We start from the raw sequence: 19,705 nt of genomic DNA, 5'->3' as shown, positions 1-19,705 counted from the left end.
TAAATATGTAAAATTTGATTTCAAACAGTATTTATCCCCAAAATAGTCAATTCCGAAAATACGGAAAATCGCTATTCGATTTGTAGGCCGCGTGACGTCAAAATAAATTATCCAAACATTTCAAAAATTATGAAAATGTAAAGTAGACGAATGGGAAATGTTATTCTGCAAGTTATTTAGGTGGTAAATCGTTCTGCCTGAAAACGCGGTGGTTTTGAATTTCGAAAATGGCAAATTTTTCTAAAAATTCATCATTTTTTTCTTTTTTTTGTAAATAAACGCAAAACGTATCAGCCAAAATTTACCACTAAAATGAAGTACAACATGTGGGGAAAAAACAATCTCAGAATCGCTTTGATAAGTAACAGTGTTCAAAAGTTATAACCATATAAAGAGACGCAGGTCAAATTTCAAAAAAAAGTTGCGAGCCTTAACCTGCAAACAGGCTGCGTCCTTAAGGGGTTAAACACGGCCGCCAAATCTGGCAGCCTGGTCTCCTGCAAAAATAAAATGTCGGCTTCAACATGGCCGAGAAAATCAAAGGCCGCAAATCTAGCCGCATCAGACTTAATGCTGGCGACATTAAAGGACGCCAGTGTCAACGGAGTGGGTGCCGCCATCATGAGTGATTGAGTTGGACGGCTTTCTTTTTACCCATCTTACCACCACCCTCGGGAAATGAACACCCCCTTTTTAGACATATTGTGGTGTCCATCTCCCGCACCTCTGATGCTTCAGGGGCAGATCCAGGACCTGCCCCCTCATCCTCGTCTCCAGACTCTGGGCCAGTCTCCCCTCCTGAGGACCCTGACTCCCCAGGGTGAGACTCGGCACCTCCTGCAGGCTCCGCCACCTCTGGCCCTTCACCCTCAGCCCCTCCATCGGCAGGAGAGGCTCCATCCAGGGCCAGGAATCGATTTGAAAGTTCGACCAGCGGGGGGTCGGTTGCACCTTCCTTGGGTATCTTAGTCAGGGAGGGAGAAGATCTTACACCTCCCTTCTTTTTACCCTTTTTCTTCTTTTTGGCGCCACGCTTACGCTTTTCCTCTAGCCACGCCTTATTATCCTCATCCATACTCTCATAATGGGAGGAGTCTGAGGACGTGGCACCTTCCTCTCTCTCGATCCTCCTGACCTCCTCATCCAGTACATCATCCCCTGGGGCCTCAGCGACAGGTGTGGTCTCCAGGATAGCGCCAGAGGTTGTCCCAGTAGCCCGAGACTCCCCCCGCTCTCTCTCCTGTTGACGCTTCTCTAGACGCCTTAGCTGGGCAGGCGTCTTTTTCCTGTCTTTCTTCCCTGGCCCCTCCATTCCTCCGCCTCGGCTAGTCCCCTCCCCAGCAGATTCAGCCTCATGGCTTTCATCCGCTGAGGCTGAGCCTGCATTAGCGAAGGAAAGAGGACAACGACTGTACGGGTGACCGAGATCACCACACAGGTTACACCTAATCTGCCCTGTACAGGATGCAGCGAGATGGCCGACACCCCCACACAACGCACACTTCTGCACGGTGCAGTTTGCGCTGAAATGTGTGGGGTCACCGCACCTGTGACACAGCTTAGGCTGCCCCCGGTAGAAGATCAGGATCCGATCCCTCCCCAGGAAGGCTGATGAAGGGATGTGGGCGACTGAGTTACCTGAACGCCTCAACTTCACCATGAAGGTCCAGGCCCCTGACCAGATGCCATACTCATCACGATTTTTCTCTGGTAATCCTAGCACCTCTCCGTAGCGATTCATCCAGGTCATGATGTCAAAGCAAGATAGTGATTCGTTACGGGTAAGAACGGTCACTTTCTTGAGTTCGCTCTGGCGGGACACTGCTTGCACAGCAAAGTCCCGCCACTCGGGCTCGTTGTATCTCAGCTCATAGTTGGACCAGAAGAGCTCAAGCCCCTCCGGCCGAACAAAGCTGACATCAAACTCAGATGTACCATAGGGATGGATCAAGGCAAAGATGTCAGCCGCCTTGAAGTCCATCTTCAGCAGCAGCTCAACTACTCGTGCCCGAGGGGGACACATCACTGCCACGCCACCGAAGACGGACCACATTCCTACGGTTAGCACCCGGCCCGGTTGTCGGGAGCGACCATGATGTCTCCCTGCCTCTTTGCTCTCGGAAGGCAGACAGGCCGTGCCTCTCTATCCAAAATGACAAATCAACCTCCTGCCCCGCTACATTGATCGTCCTTTCTCCCTTCTGTAAGGCCTGCAGGAGGCACCGTTGCAAAAAGCCGTCCCCAGAGCCCAGAGACGAGGATGATGGAACCCTACTTCCCCCAGCAGCGACACTGGCATAGCTCTTAACAGGGTCCGCCACTGGGGGAGCAACCGGACCGACCCCTGCACCCACCTCATTAACACTACCCACCTGCATGTTACACTCAGCCGCGCCACCCACACCACCAGTCACTCCATCACTCACTCCCATAACTGGTAACGGTTCTGCACCACTCACACCATTCACATTATCCACCACAACATTACTGACACCATTCACACTGGCTGGACCAGCAACAACATTAGCAGACAAGACCACCTCCGCATCTTCAGGCACAAGGGACGGGGGTCCCCCCGCAGAGCATCGCCCAAAGGGGACCACAACTCTTGTCACACTTGTGCCCTCCGCATCATCGGTAGCAGATGTTATTTTACTTTTTCTGTTGCTTGGTAACATTCGCCGCTGCTCTTTAGCCGGTGTGAGGCGCCGCTGATCTCCAGTCTCCACAGAATGTGCATTATCCCCAACACCGACACAAAATAATACTTTTTGTTTGGGAGGTTCGGAGCCCTCAGCCTCAGCGACCCCTCCACACTGCCCCCGCCTCTCAACTGAGTGATCAGCGGCAACAGCATGAAGAGGCGCCGAGGCACCGGAAGCTGCCACCAGTGCCGGGCTATCCCCCCTCCCACTGGGGGACGCACCACAGCACTGGATTTTGATGTTATCGCCACATCCGAGCCGCCCTGACTGTCCGGCCTTGCTGCCGATGCCTCCTCTGCTCCCCCGCTGTTACCACAAACAGAGACGGAGCCCATCGCCACATCAGATGTCACACCTGTAATCTCCCTGCACCTTTGCACCGGGTCCACAGCAGAACTCGGGGGGGTTTGGGTAGCAGGGCTTGCACAGTGAGCTGACCCTGCGCTTTGCCCGGGGGGGTGTACAGGGAGGGGGGTAAAGATGAAACGTACCTCTTCTTGCTGCTTTGGCCTGGTCTTCTTACTCTTCCTCCGGCTGCTCCCCCCAGCGGCTTCCTCTGGGAGTTCATCACCAAAGGAAAAGTTCTCCAATGCGCACTGGGGACTCGAGCAGCCGGATCTCTGCCATGAGCGCCCCTCCCTGGCTGCCGGTGTCACTGTCCTCCCCCGAGCGAGGTGTTACTGCTGGCTGTCCTGCAGGGGGCCCACTGCACGAGGCCTGCTGATCTTCCTGCAGGCCGCCAGGTGGGAACTGCTGCTCGTCATCATCATCCTCCACCTGGCTCGCAGGCTGCAACCCCTTCAGCCTTTGCTCTCTGGCATCAGCCATTTGAGCAAATCTATCGTCATTAACAAGTTTTTCTTTAAACGGACCGCTGTTATCTAATATGAAAGTTTTTCTTTTATCAAGCTTAGCAATCTCTGCCTTCAGGTGGTTAATTTCTCCATTAATTTCTATTTTGCGCTTCTTTGGCGCTGTGTTCGCCCTGGCGCGGGCACAACGCAGCTCCTCCCGGAGCCTCCTGATGGTCTTAGTTGCCTCTTCGTACTCACAGAGGTGGCTCTGGACCCGGGAGGCATAGGTGGACAAAGACTCCCGGGGCCCCTGCACCGCCCAGCCTCTCCCCGCATGGTCAGCCTTACCTCTGTGAGCACTCCGCTTCATGGCTCCAGCCCCGGAAGGACCGCTCTCACCCGCACCATCATGGACGTCCGGCTTCTGGGTTTGCCTCTTTACACTGGACCCAGGGGGAGCAGGAGCAGTATTACTACGACTCCTGGTGGAACGTCTCACCCCTGAGTCCTCCATAGCGCTGGCCGGTTCCTGGCTACCCCTGCCCCCCGCCGGCCTGGCCCGGGAAGCAGGAGCCTGGGGCTTGCCGCTCTGGCTCATGCCTGGAAACCCACCCCCTCCCTGGGAAGGGAGAGAGCAGGCCCCAGGTGGAGGTGGATTACTCCTGGAGCTCAGAGCAGCAGCAGCACACAGCCTCTCACAGCAACAGACAGCTAACGATGTAACGAGCTCCAGAGCTGCACTCACTATTCTGCTGCTGGTGCAGTCACTGTGTACATACATGACATTACTTATCCTGTACTGATCCTGAGTTACATCCTGTATTATACTCCAGAGCTGCACTCACTATTCTGCTGCTGGTGCAGTCACTGTGTACATACATGACATTACTTATCCTGTACTGATCCTGAGTTACATCCTGTATTATACCCCAGAGCTGCACTCACTATTCTGCTGCTGGTGCAGTCACTGTGTACATACATGACATTACTTATCCTGTACTGATCCTGAGTTACATCCTGTATTATATTCCAGAGCTTCAGGACTGTGCTTGTGCAGGGAGGCGGGAACTCTAACTGTTATATATGACTATGATAATGGGAGCCTGAAATATGGATGCTATTGGGTCTGTAAATTAGATAACCATGCAGTTCCTAGGGCAGAGCACCACTGTAGTCCCTGCACCAGCAGGGGATGCTGGAGGATTTTCTTACATCTCTCAGTTATTTGCATTGATAAATGATGTCAGCATTTTCATGTACTGTCCCCAAAGAAGGTTGGGTTATGGGTGGGGAGAAGGTCCTCGATGGTCCATCCCAGTAGTGTCACCTAGGGAGAAATCGGCCTTTGATGGCTGATGCTGGACAGAAGGTCAGGTGAGGGTAGGTACCAAGGTAGTTTGGTGCAATGTGGGATTTAGGGAGTTTGAATCCAGAGTGAATCCAGAGAAAAGTCAACGGAGGCAAAAACTTCTTTATAAAAATGATGTTCCGTCTGCAGTTTAATCTGCTGTGTTCTCCGACCTCCACTAGGGGGCAGCGTCCCTCTAGCATCGTGCCTTTGGCAGTGTACACACTAAGAGGACCATTGCCCGGTGTTTTAAAAATAAATAAGAGAGACTTGTAGCGTTCAGAGCTTACAAGGCTGCAGCACTCCCCGAAGGAGAGGAAGCTCTTTGTTCTGTGACAGCTCCGATTATCACAGGCGACAGCGCAGGCAGAGATTACTGGCTGCACAAGAGAGGAAAACCACATGGTGTTACCCGAGTAATCCACAGGACTCATGTGCTTCCTGCCAGGTGCTAATCACATGGAGAGCGGCTGCAGCCGGCCCCAACGTCCTCGCCGTCTTCTCCAGAACCCACCCCCAACCACCAATATAAAGCTTGGGACACATATAGTATGGCATGTCTACTATAGAGGGAATACAGCATAGAGGACTGGGAAAATGTGCAGTACCACACATGGACAGTAGAGGGAGCTCTATCACCATGAAGACTGAGTGCAACCCATGTGTATAGATGGCTCCCTGCAGCATCAAAGGACATTGTCTAATGAATTTATTACCCTTAATTTGTATGGTGCTGACCTAGCCTGGATTGCGGCACAGGAAGTGCACCAATACCGGCACAGGTATTGGTAAAGCGTACTTAAAATCCTACCCATAAGTAGCTCTAGTTCTATAGTGGCCCCTGGAAGATGCCCTGGTTTGTGTCACTGCCAGTGAAGTGGAAGGTAGAGGCATAACGTAACGCTCCTAGGACCATAACAAAGTCTGTAACGGGACCCAATCTAATGTCATGGTGCATGGAGGATGCTCCGGGATTGAGCAAACTCATACAACAATAGGGACTGCTTAATGGACCGATAGCAAGACCCGGTTACTTTGCAATACAATATTTTTTTGTACATAGTGTCCCGTCAATTTCTACAGAGAGAGGGTTAACATAACAGTTCCATACATACACTACAAGAGGCACGTTCTTACATGTTGCTGGTCCCTTGGTTGCATTCAAACATAGTGAAAAGGATATTGCAATACAGCACAGAACAGGTTAACACGAACACATTACATTACATAAGGTGAAGTGATTACAGCCCGAAATACAATAGTGACAATAACCAATAGACACAGACATGTATAGGGGTTACTACAGTAGGGGTGCTGGTGCGGCGCTTACAGTGTTGTGGTGTAAAGCTGCGTTGCAGAGGAGATACTGCCCATAGCCCCAATTTTGCCAAGTGTTGGGGCTTAAGTTGCCTGGTGCCCACTACCACTGGAGCCGTGGTGCAGCGTTCCTCTTGACTTGCAATAAGGCTCTGGTTGTGATCACTTACGTTTCAGGTGCTCCAATGACGCCATAGCTGTTGGTCTTGGATGCCAGGTTCCAGTTCCAGCGCTCTGTTGCACTAAGTCATGCCCCTACTGCTGGTCTGGGTACTGTAAGGGAAGTGACAGTATGAGTGCCAAACTGGCGCCATTCTTTACAGTAAAGTCCTTTAAGTGAAACTGCTAGTCCTCCAGATTTTGATTTGGTTAGTCCTGAAGGAGGACAGAGGTAAGATCAGTGAGAAGTAATTTAAGATTGACAAGTACTTACAAGTATCTGGTCTGGGCTCTCAGCTATGTTGGAGGGTTGGATATTAAAGGGAACCTGTCACCAGGGACCTCATTTTCATTAATGACAGGTTACAGAAGCCCATCACACCTGCAGTGCACATATGTCTTTCTGCTTTCTCTAAGATTTTGCATTACAATATAATTGTGTGTTATAACTTACCTTGCTCCCTGACAGAATCCTGCGTGTAGTCCCAGGAGTTGGGCTTTGGTTTGGACACATCTGTGCTGCAGACTCCTCAGCTCTCACCCCCCACCTTTGTGCTCCTGCCCAGCTCCTCCACAGAGCTCACAGCCTGGTGAGGTGACATCAGTGGGGGAGTGCGTAGCTGTACAGGAGCACAAAGGTGGGGGCTGAGAGATGAGGAGTCTGCAGCACAGACAAGTCACATGTTGTTTTTTGAAATGCATCCAAACCAAAGCCCAACCCCTGGGACTACACAGAGGATTCTGTCAGGATGCAAGGTTAGTTATAACACACAATTATATTGTAATGGAAATGCTTAGAGAAAGCATACAGACTGATATGCAATGCAGCTGTAATAAGCTTCTGAAAACTGTCTATAGTGAAAATGAGGTCCCTGGTGACAGGTTCCCTTTAATGTAGAGGGTCTAATATTAACATAGGGGGTCTAAGGGTCCAAGGGTCTTTTCTGATGACACACTTACACAAAAACAAATGCATTATGTGTTGTTTGTTTCCAGAGGCCTAATAATGTAGGGGTCTGTACTGGGGGCCCTGATATTATTAAGGGACTTGTGCTTATTGCACAAGGGTTTCCACTGCATGTGAACAATGCCAAACATGCAATGCTTGAAATTCAATAAGAGAAAGGCAAGTGTGTATAGGCAATAAATTCCAAAAAACTTTATTTCAATATACAAAACCAAAAATGCAAAAAGAGTCCCACATATATGTTATTAAAACCACTTAAAAAGTGTACAAGTACACATATTTGCAAGAAACACTTACCCCTGAGGAAGTCGCAATTTGGCGACGTAACGCGTGGGGTGCCTTCAGCCACAGGTTTACTTTCTAGCATTTCCTCCATTTACTTTAGCTTGAATTTTACATCTGATGTGCCTTTGGTCTTTGTCCGGTTTTTTGGATGTCTTACTTCCTGTATCCATGTGACTTACTTCTATTCATGTTTACCTTGATAACCTGATGTCACTATTACAGTTCACTGTGGATACTTCATAGCAATGTACTTTACAGGACTCCATGTGGGCATACATACTTGAATTGCTGTTTACACCTTGCGGTAGGAATTTGCTCATACTGCTGTGCTTCGCACGCACCTGTGGCTGTGAGTGGGTTCTTGTTACCGGCTTGAATCCACTCCGTTTCTTGCAAATATGTGTACTTGTACACTTTTTAAGTGGTTTTAATAACATATATGTGGGACTCTTTTTGCATTTTTGGTTTTGTATATTGAAATAAAGTTTTTTGGAATTTATTGCCTATACACACTTGCCTTTCTCTTATTGATTTTCAGCTTATCATTTGAGTGTGTTGGCTCCTTTGGTATAACCTATTATATACTTGCATACACCCCACATTGCTTTTGTTTATAAAACATGCAATGCTTGTTACCACTTTCAAACCTTTAAGTAGATTGGGACAAGCCCCTCTTCACAGCCTCTGAATTGCGCTTCAAAACACTATTCAGGCACTAGTTGTGAACACAGGCTGAATGATGGGGTCTCATAATAATCTGATATTACTGTAGACCCCTCTGGGGTCTACTCTGGGGGTGTCTGGTTTGGGATCTGCTGATAATATAGGGTTCTTCTCTGGGGGCAATGGTCATGTTGTAGGGGGCGGTTTAGGATCTAATATTGATATACATGTCTGGTGTAGGGTCCTATATTAAAGGAAATCTACCATCAAAATCCATCATGATAAACCACTTACTGATAGGTCCAGGCACTGTGACTGTGGTATCTTCTTATATTTTTTATCCATGGCCTCCTGCCTTCTAAAATCAACTTTTATAATTATGCTAATGAGCTAAAAGGGCTCTGGAGTGTGTTAACAGAGCCCCTCTGTTATGTAACTTCACAGGCTGTTACACGGTGGAGGAACACTTCCCCCTCCCACTGTGTAACATTACATCAGGTAGCAGGAGAGGGGGAGACAGTGTAACAGCTGGTGAAGCTGGAACACGAAGGGGCTCCGGTTATGCCCCCCAGAGCCCTTCTGGCTCATCAGCATATTTATAAGAGTTGATTTTATGAGGCCACGGATAACAATTATCGGAAGATCTGGGTCTGCGGTCCTTTGCTATCACACATGGGGATGACTTTCACACTCAACTTGAATTACCACCACAAAGTGCACTGTACCGGAGGATGGACCACACATTGGGGGGCTATAGGACCCCCCACTCCACAATTCACTCCCCTACAGGAACATTCCTGGAACAGACTTTTACATCACCTTCACCACATTATACGAACTGTTACACTGACGCGAAGACGCTGGTCGTTAAGTATTTTTTTTAGGAATAGTTTTATGATACATGAAGAATGATGGCCGCCGCGCCCGCGCCTTCTAACGACTTTGTTCACTTGCTTCTGCCAGCGAGAGATCACGGGAAGTAATTTATGAATCACTAAAAGTTAGCAAGCGTGGCTGTTCAATTCCACAAACAGCTGAGGTTTTTAGGTGGGGTGGGCGGGGAGGCCTCGGTGTAGTACCCCTTACCCGCCATGTGGGGGCAGCACCATTACTTAGGATCCTTCCTACTAAACAATGCGAGATATTTAAATCCCCAGTCAGCTGGATGGATCACATCTGTTTCCACAATCTCGCAGATCATCCTTGGGAGAAGTTGTGGTCGCTTCCTGGTTTATTCATTCTCAATATCAAACATGTTTCCATATATAGCAAGAGCGAGACGCGAAGGCCGTCCTGAGGACAATGACTCCCTGAACCGGTCAGGGGGGAAAGCGTCCACTCCATAAACCTGGACTGGATGTAGGGATGTTACATCCGTATTGGGGGCTGCACTTAAAGGGACGTGTAAGGGTCTTGTAGGATGTGCACCAGGAAGCCGTGTGTGCAGCGGCCTCTCCCGCCACCTCCCAAGGCTTCCCCGCAGATTCTCCTTTTATGGCTCAGTCTTTACACTGCGGGTTCCTCCCCTCCCAAATACACAACCCAGTCATAAGCAGGAAATTGCAGGGAGCAGGCAGGAGCCGTGTGAGTCAGGAGCCGGCCTGACACATAGAGAGGCGACTCCCGAATTATCCTCCCATACATGATAATGGAACACAATATCGCTACAGCTTACCCCACCCCCTCCATGTTAGGCTACATTCACACTGCCATATGGGGGGGGGGGGCGTATATTCGGCCGATGTATATACGCTGTAATTAGGTCCCCCATAGACGGCAATGGGCTCATGGCACGCGTGGCACCGTTCCGTAGGACATGTTCTATCTCTCCCTGTAATATGGCGCCGTGCGCCATGTATCGCTATTGAGAGGGGAGGGGGGTGAGCAGCACTCATCCCCTCCTCCTCTCCCCAGCGCCGACGTGTACTACGGTATAGTGGGCACACATCGTGTGAATGTAGCCTATGGGTGGTGCCACATGTGGCGTTTGAAGCGCATTACAACCGCTGAGGAGAGGTGATTTGCCTAATTACATTACTGTTAACATTTGCATTTACAAAACGCAATGTAAATATAATGTTAACGTGTGTGTTAACAGTATGTTTACAAATGTAAACAGTAATGTCATTGTAATGAGTTTCAAAACGCAATGAAAATGCGCACCGCGTGACCGCGCCCTGAGGGTGAGTCCCTGCATAGGGGTAGTAGTCGTCACCAGCATTTATAACAGCCCCCGAGCTCTCCCTTCCCCCGAGCTCTTATCTCCCATTGTATAAATCTCGTGGCCTTCATGAAACCGGAGCCAGAGCTGAATCTTTCATAGATTATAAAACGCTTGGCTCATCACAGCTGCAGGCGGGAGGACGGCAGCTGCGGCTCAGAGCGGCCGGACCCCAGCGCCAGGCATTGTCCTATCCTCCACGGAGGGATCCGATTCCATAGCCTCCGGCATACACCGGGCTATCCTGTGCACAGCGACGAGTAGCCGTAGCTGTTCCTGTCAGCATGTAGATTAGGGTTAGAACGTCCAATCCGAATGCTGAGTTCAGTTCTGGGCTTTTTGCGAATCAGTCAGGTTTTCCAACGGCCACGTCCCCCCGATTTCCGTTGCGCGCATGCCGGCACCGATGCGCCACAATCCGATCGTGTGAGCCAGAAACCCGGGGCAATTCGGCGCAAATTGATAATTTTTGGGAAACCCGGGGAAAAAACGTGATTCAGGCCCTTAGTAAATGACCCCCAATGATTTCACTGTGATGGAGAGGAGGAGGGGTTTCACATTTTTTTGCAGTTTTCGGAACAAGGATTATGAATAAAGCTTCATTACAGACAACCTACAGCTGATCATTGCAGTCTGGGAATATAGTAACATCCAGAGAGCTTCACCAGAGGTCACAGGGGGCAGAGGGGTCCATCTGTAAGTTGGGTGTCCTTAAGTCAGGGAACGCCTGTATATGGCAGTATTGCTCTATATGGCAGTAATATTTGGCACTGTATGGCAATATTGTTTAGCACTATATGATAATATTAGCACTACATGGTGGTATGTGGCACTATATGGCAGTATTACTTGGCACTGTATGGTGGTGTTATTTAACACTATATAACGGTAATATTTGGCACTACATGGCAATATTAACACTATGGTGGTATTATTTGGCACTATATGGCGGTATTATTTGTAACTGTGCCATTATTTGGCACTGTATGGCTGTATTATTTGGCACTGTATGGCGGTATTTGGCACTATAGGGTGGCATTATTTGGCACTGTATGGTGATATTAGCACTATATGATGGTATTATTTGGCACTGTATGGCGGTATTTGGCACTATAGGGTGGCATTATTTGGCACTGTATGGTGATATTAGCACTATATGATGGTATTATTTGGCACTGTATGGCTGTATTATTTGGCACTGTATGGCGGTATTTGGCACTATAAGGTGACATTATTTGGCACTATATGATGGTATTATTTGGCACAGTATGGCGGTATTATTTGGTACTGTCTGGAGGTATTGGCACTATATGGCGGTATTATTTGGCACTATATGCTTATGTTATTTGACACTATATGGTGGTATTATTTGGAACTATGTGCCGTTATTTGGCACTGTATGGCGGTATTTGGCACATTAGGGTGGCATTATTTGGCACTGTATGATGATATTAGCACTATATGGCGGTATTATTTGGCACTGTATGGCGGTATTATTTGGCACTGTATGGCGGTATTATATGGCACTGTATGGCGGTATTATTTGGCAATATATGGCGGTATTATTTGGCACTGTATGATGATATTAGCACTATATGGCGGTATTATTTGGCACTATATGGCGGTATTATTTGGCACTATATGGCGGTATTATTTGGCACTATATTCTGGAGAAGTTGTGCCTTCTTCCCTACATGAGGACAGATGGTCCTGTGCTGTGCATTGCTCCTCTGAGTCCACAATCCCATGTAAGCCATTACTGGGGGTCTGGCAGCTGGAGTGAGCGGCTGCTCCCAGGAGAGCGCCCCCAGTGGTAGGGATCCCTCCTCCATACTGTGTCCTCTCCTCCCTGGCTAATGGCTGGTATTTGCGGGGTGACAGTCACCTATATCTGACGCTATAGGATAAGGAATGCGCCTCAATCCTCCTGAGGCAGGTGCGGCCGGGAAGAATCCGTAGGAACTCCGGGAACAGCCTGGAATCATGGCAGCGCTCCAATCCTTCCCCTCCTCCATAGCGTCTGCATAGGAGGCAATGGGGGAGCGCGTGACTTACACACCACATTACCATGACTAGGCACATGCTGGTATTCAGGAGTCTGAGAAAGCTGGGTGGCAACTGGGAACTGATATGGGGGGGCAATGCATAACTAGGCACCATTGCCAGTCAGGATACTGGATGAGAACATGTGATCCTTCATCCTTTCTAGAACATGGAGTCTGGCCCTGGAGAGATGTGTCATCATGTTTGTAGTAGCAGCAGAACTGTGGAAAATAGATTTAAAGTCAAGGATTATAAGTTACACTGCTGTGCTCTGAGCTCTCTGCAGCCGGTGTTGGCTGCTATCATACCCTTGTGTATGTTGTTAGTAGCAACAGCAGGACTGTGAAACGTGGGATTGTATTCTAGGATTACAATTTAACCAAGCACATTGCAGTTGTATCCTCACACTGCTGTTCTCTGTGCGGCCAGTGTTAAGTACTGTACCTGGAAAGATGTGTAATCATACCTTTGTGTGTGTTGTTAGTAGCAGCAGGACTGTGAAACATAGATTTGTTTTCTAGGATCATAACATAACCAAGCACATTGCAAGTGTATCCTCACACTGCTGTTCTTTGTGTTCTTTGCAGGCATAGTTAAGTATGCTCCCTAGAGAAATGTGTAGTCCAGCTGTTGTTAGTCGCAGCAGGATTGTGAAAAATAGATTTGTAGTCTAAGATTCTAACATAACCGAGCGCCCAAGGGGTCGTGTCCTCACACTGCTGCGCTCTTAGTTCTCTATGCTTAAGTGGCATCTGTATGAATACTTAAGCAGTCACTCATTGTGGTAGTGAAATGCAATGCAGAGAGCTAGGAGCACAGCAGTGTGAGGACACTTCTGAAATATTAATCCCTGGCTTCAGTAGTCATATTATAATGAGGAAGGTGATGCGTGTAATAGCCCCCCCAGCCCTGGCGTGTAATAGCCCCCCCAGCCCTGGCGTGTAATAGCCCCCCCCAGCCCTGGCGTGTAATAGCCCCCCCCAGCCCTGGCGTGTAATAGCCCCCCCCAGCCCTGGCGTGTAATAGCCCCCCCCAGCCCTGGCGTGTAATAGCCCCCCCAGCCCTGGCGTGTAATGCTCCTTTAAGCACCTAACACTGTCTGCAGTTTTTCAATGTGTATTCTTCAGTTTCCTGTAGTGAGTGGAGGTGCGGGGGCACCAGGGGGCGGTATATCAGCGCAGGACCCCAGCAGCGCCCGGCCCCTGTGTTGCTGTAGCTATGTCTCTGCTATGCCAGGAATGCGGCCATGTACTGGGGCTGCCACTTCCTGCTGCTACTTCCACATACAAAGAGTGGAGGGGGGGGGGGGGATGATGGGAGGGGGTGGTGATGATGATTAGGGGGGGGGGGGGTGAAGGGGGGGGGCTCCATTGCAGCCCATTAAGAAATCCTGCTGCATCACTTCCTGCCTTCTGTGTCCACAAGTCCCCATCTATTATTTAGGGCCTCTCCAGCTGGGCCGCCCATCGCCCCGGGACATAGAGGATGTGCTAGTTACCCGCCTGGCACTGCAATCTGTTACCCCAGGCCCTGGGCGTGGTCCTGAGGGGGGGCACATATAATGACTGTATATTACATGGAGATGTAGCAGAGCTGGTTGTGGCTGCATCTGCATCACCCTCTATGATAAAAGATTAAACCAACAGAGCCCATCCTGTGCCCGCGCTTCCTGGTACTTGGCGCTGGGTAAGGAGGGGCAGACTGTGTGAGGAAATGTGAAGCGCATAAACAAAGTGCATGAAAAACAAATCCGCTTACCGGAATGACTTCTCTAACCACACTGACTGGAGCTAGATGCCCGGCGGGCATGTGATGCCAACTACATAAACACTCGTCAGACTATACTACAGGATTAGAAACATAATTACTGATAGCCTGAAAGTGCCCGAAATAATACCAAGAAGTGTCCCCAAAAATATGTCCTATATAATGCCAGCTGGAAAGAGGAAGAGAGTGCCCTCATAGATGATGCCAGCCAGATAGACCCCTCAAAACGTCTTCTGATGCAAGCCAGAAGTATATAAATGACCCCCACGAATGGTGCCAGCCAGGGAGTACCCCCACGAATGGTGCCAGCCAGGGAGTACCCCCACTAATGGTGCCAGCCAGGGAATACCCCCACGAATGGTGCCAGCCAGGGAGTACCCCCACTAATGGTGCCAGCCAGGGAATACCCCCACTAATGGTGCCAGCCAGGGAGTACCCCCACTAATGGTGCCAGCCAGGGAGTACCCCCACTAATGGTGCCAGCCAGGGAATACCCCCACTAATGGTGCCAGCCAGGGAGTACCCCCACAAATGGTGCCAGCCAGGGAGTACCCCCACGAATGGTGCCAGCCAGGGAGTACCCCCACGAATGGTGCCAGCCAGGGAGTACCCCCACGAATGGTGCCAGCCAGGGAGTACCCCCACGAATGGTGCCAGCCAGGGAGTACCCCCACTAATGGTGCCAGCCAGGGAGTACCCGCACTAATACCCTTGATGGTGCCAGCCAGGGAGTACCACCAATAATGATGCCTTAGGTGATGCCAGTCCAGGAAGTGCCTCCATAATTGATGCCCTAAATAATGTCAGCCAGTGAGTGCCCTCACAAATGATGCCTACCAGATAGTACCATCATTATTGATGCCCTAGATGATGCCTTCCAGGGAGTGCCCCAACTAATGATACCCTAAATAATAGGTACAGAGAGGTACGGTGCCCCCCTAACTAGTGTCCCAGGTCCCTGCATATTGTGTAGCAGAATAGGGTTAGTTTCTGCTGAGATTCTGTATTGTAAGGTGTGATGGACATGGTGGATTCATCAATTGTGGCAAAGGAGATATCTGTCATCTAGCTTTCCCAGGCTCCTGAATGGCAAATGTTTATAATACCACAGTGTAAAGTCTACATTTCAGGCCTAGCTGACACAGTGTAACTTTCTGCTGGGATATTGAATTGTAAGGTGGACACCTTTGACTCAGTCCTTGTGGCATCTTCATAGCTGTCACCCAGCTTTCCCAGGTCTCTGAAAAGCAGATTTTCATTTCACGTCTCTGTGAGTTAATTTCCGCTCCGAGCTTGTATTGTAAGGTGTCATGCTTATATAGTCATCACCCTTCTTTTCCAGGTCCCTGAATGGCAGATCCGGTGACTGTGACTCTGCTGATGTTCCTGCTCTGCGGCCCCACCTGAGCCTTACATGTACCTGCGCCGGGCTGCTCCCATAATGACGGGTGACGGCCCATCCCTGATGTAGCGGAGGAATGTGCGCCTGCTCCGGCACGCTGTAAAGTTTCTACACTGTCTCTCAGGTATGTTTCCTTATAAGGAGCCAGAAGGAGCGGGTGACATCACTGGGTGCCGTCCTCGCAGCTGCAGCTTTGTGCCTTTGACCATCTTGAGGCCAAAGTTGCAGAAACTGCAGAGTCGTTGGCAGAAAAACTCTGCCAGGGCTCCATAAACCTGCTGAATAATCCCTACATGGAGATCACCCCTTGTACCCAGCAACTGCTTGACTAACAATTCCCTGTATACAGAGGTGTTGTGATGCCTGGCTGCTATGCCATTGCATTCACTTCTACATTTTATGGGATTGCTAGTCATGCGATTGCCTAGCATTGATACAATCGATTGGTTGTGTAGCAATATCCAACAGTGAGAATGCTGCGTAGAGAGGTAACTATACCTGGGGCTCGTAGACCCTATACACCCGACTTTGTCATTCTGGATTCTAGGAAAGCTGAAATGACAAGTTGAATGACTTCATTGGCAGCTCCCATTTCATTTGGCAGCTGCAAATGAAGTCATTTTACTCGTCACTCAGCTTTCCCAGAATCCTGAATGAAGAATCTGCCTCCTTTTTCAAAGATCTAGTCTTCAATTTTATATAAATGGGCCTAAGAAGTGTGGTCTTGTAGGGTTTACGACCCACTAGTGTGATGTTATGACTCCAGGATTAGTTGTCACCCATCTTTCCTAGACTCCTGAATGGCAAATCTAACTTGAATTTGAAAGGTACATCCTGCACTTCTGTATCTGTGTAGAGAGGGACAGTCTTTGCTTGTTGGCAACCCCCTTCTGTGTTCAATGGCATTAATATTGGTTGGCACTCAGCTTGCCTAGAATCCTGAACGGCGTTTATTGACTAGATTTGTAAATTATACGCCCTACTATACTATATATATATATATATATATATATATATATATATATATATATATATATACTATAAAATACATAACTGTATTTGAGGACTAGTTAGTCTGTAGATGCATGTAATGGTGTGAGTAGTGACTGTCATCCAGCTTTTCTTGAATCCTGAATGGCAGATATTGTAATATACTCAAAATAGAAGTGGGTTCTATCATTAGAAACAGCGCCCCCATCTTTTTATATGTTGTGTTTGGAATTACAGCTCAGATCCATCAAAGTGAATGCAATGCCACACACAACCTGCAGATGATAGGGGGCGCTGTACAGATAGTCTTTATATTCTGCAGCGCTGTACAGATCACGGAAGACATCTACATTACAGAGCAATAGGATTGAGGACCCTGGTCACAAGAGCTTACAATCTGTGACATGTGAGCGGCCTATGACCTGGCGGCGGTGGTGGTGGTGGGGGCAGTAACATTCCAGATTATTCAGTGCCAGGTTAAAGGGATGGTCCTACTCAGCGCTGGCAGGAAGTTCTGCACAAACCTCACCTTACATGGTTGTTGGTTGGGCTTCCTGTTTGTAGCGAGGAGCAGAGATTGGTGAACCTTTAACGTGATCTTTGCTCGCAGAAGTTACACAAGTTGTGTCATAAAACTTCTCAGGGCAATGTGTGTGTGACAGGATAGTCCAGGGGGGCCGCTGTCCACTCATGGGTCGCCTTAGATCACCACGGTGGGTGCAGCGCCCCCTATAGTCACCACAGTCATATATAGGACAGGCCATTCCTGTATAGACTCCAGGCAGGACCTGAACCCCAATACAAATCTGTACAAGGTCATGTGACTACATTTCTCTATGACACCTTAAGGTTCTAAAAAGGCAACACTACCCTGTAACCCCAGAGGCTGCACTGCTCTTGGCCATTGATTTTGCTGATTGCTATGCAAGCGATTCTCTTTTACATTTTCATGTATTGTCCCTGGAGAGCAGTGTAATCATACTGCTGTGCTCTGTGCTCTCTGCAGCCAGTGTTATGAATTGTCCCTGGAGAACAGTGTAATCAGACCTCACACTGCTGTGCTCTGTGCTCTCTGCAGCCAGTGTTATGAATTGTCCCTGGAGAGATGTGTAATCATACCTCACACTGCTGTGCTCTGTTCTCTCTGCAGCCATCGTTATGAATTGTCCCTGGAGAGCAGTGTAATCAGACCTCACACTGCTGTGCTCTGTGCTCTCTGCAGCCAGTGTTATCAATTGTCCCTGGAGTGCAGTGTAATCATACCTCACACTGCTGTGCTCTGTGCTCTCTGCAGCCAGTGTTATGAATTGTCCCTGGAGCGATGTGTAATCATACCTCACACTGCTGTGCTCTGTGCTCTCTGCAGCCAGTGTTATGAATTGTCCCTGGAGCGACGTGTAATCATACCTCACACTGCTGTGCTCTGTGCTCTCTGCAGCCAGTGTTAGGTATGGTCCCTGGAGCGACGTGTAATCATACCTCACACTGCTGTGCTCTGTGCTCTCTGCAGCCAGTGTTAGGTATGGTCCCTGGAGCGACATGTAATCATACCTCACACTGCTGTGCTCTGTGCTCTCTGCAGCCAGTGTTAGGTATGGTCCCTGGAGCGACGTGTAATCAGACCTTTGTGTGTGTTTGTAGCATCAGCACTGTGACATATGGCTTTATATTCCAGGATTTTAGCTCCTTGATGTATTTCCTCACACTGCTGTGTTCTGTGCCCTCTGCTGCCAGTGTCAAATATGATCCCTGGAGAGTTGTGTAATCAGACTCTTGTGTATGTTGGTAGCAGCAGGACCGAGAAAAACGGATTCATAATCGGTGACTTTTGCTTTTCCAAGTGTTCTGGTGAATCTCCTCACACTGCTGTTCTCTGTGCTCTCTGCAGCCAGTGTTTGGGTATTGTTCCTGGAGAGGTGTGAAATCCTACCGCTGTGTATTTTAGTAGCAGCAGGACTGTGAAATATGGAGAAGCTACAATCCTGGATTATAAATCCAAGTGCTCGGGGGGGTATATCCTCACACTGCTGTGCTCTTAAGTTCTCTGTATAGCATTGCTCTAAAGATACAGTAAATGAATGCTACATCAAACATTCAAGGGGCTAAGGAGAAGTTCAATGCAGAGCACAGAGCACAGCAGTGTGAGTACACACCTCCAGTACAACCCTGGAATATAAATCCATATATCACAGTCCTGCTGCTACTAAGACACATCTCTCCAGGAACAATACCTGACACTGTCTGCAGGCTGCATGGTCCACACTAATCACACACATAAGGGCAGCCAGTAGTGGACGCTCTCCTGCACTGCTCCTGCTCTGGAGGGTCTCAGGTTGTTGTTAATAAATGGGTTGAATTATAGAAAGTTTAACAACTTTTTATTGTACTTTCTTAACCTTTCAGATCTCTGCTTGCTGTCAGTGAAAGTCTTGAGCTACACGTTGTATGGTCAGGCTGATTGGCAGGGTAGGTGGGCACACATACAGGGCACTCTTCCATGTTGGGTAAAAATCGCCTTTAACGTTAACCCCGTGTGGTCTGGGAGGGCGCTGCCCCTTTTTTTTTTTTGTTACACGGCCTTTGTTTTTAAATGGGAATAATATGCAGCAGCGAGGGCTCAGCCCGTGGTGAACCAATCCTTTACTTCCTCCTTCCAGGCTCTGTCCTTATAAGGTGAAACTTCAGAAATGTTTTCTGTGTGAACTCGTCCTTACCCCTCCCTGCTGCCTGAGAGCTGTGCACCGAGCCGCCGGCTGCCTGACATTCCTGTGACATTACTGCATAGGGCTGCAGTACAAGAGACCCTACAGCACCTCGGGCCCACCCTACACCCCCCTATAATAGGGGGGGACAGTCGCCCCTATCAGTCTGGGGTGTCTCATCGTATACACTGTATTCCTTGTCACTTCTACTGGCTGATAACAGGGAGCAATAGCTGAATTCTACAAACTAGCAGTATTGAGGTTCCTTTTCCCTGCCCCCCAGCAGCTGGGATCATGTCCTCAGCACCCATAGCCGGCCTCAGTGACTCCCGCTGACCTTGG

At 48.9% G+C, this 19,705-nt stretch overlaps 1 protein-coding gene across 4 annotated transcripts in view; it reads left to right on the top strand.

Annotated features, from left to right (window-relative positions):
* FAAP100 (FA core complex associated protein 100) overlaps positions 1 to 15,795 on the top strand; it is a 47,720-nt gene extending 31,925 nt beyond the window's left edge. For all 4 annotated transcript variants that reach the window (XR_011847857.1, XR_011847855.1, XR_011847856.1 and 1 more), the window contains one exon: positions 15,612 to 15,795. The gene's annotated coding sequence lies outside the window, so the exon portion shown is untranslated. The remainder of the gene's footprint in view (positions 1 to 15,611) is intronic.
* The last annotated feature ends 3,910 nt before the right edge of the window (positions 15,796 to 19,705 follow it).

The sequence above is a fragment of the Engystomops pustulosus genome, chromosome 6, assembly GCF_040894005.1.
Source record: "Engystomops pustulosus chromosome 6, aEngPut4.maternal, whole genome shotgun sequence".
Lineage (NCBI taxonomy): Eukaryota > Metazoa > Chordata > Amphibia > Anura > Leptodactylidae > Engystomops > Engystomops pustulosus.
The sequence above is the reverse complement of the archived record's forward strand: the minus strand, read 5'-3'. Positions and strand labels throughout refer to the sequence as shown.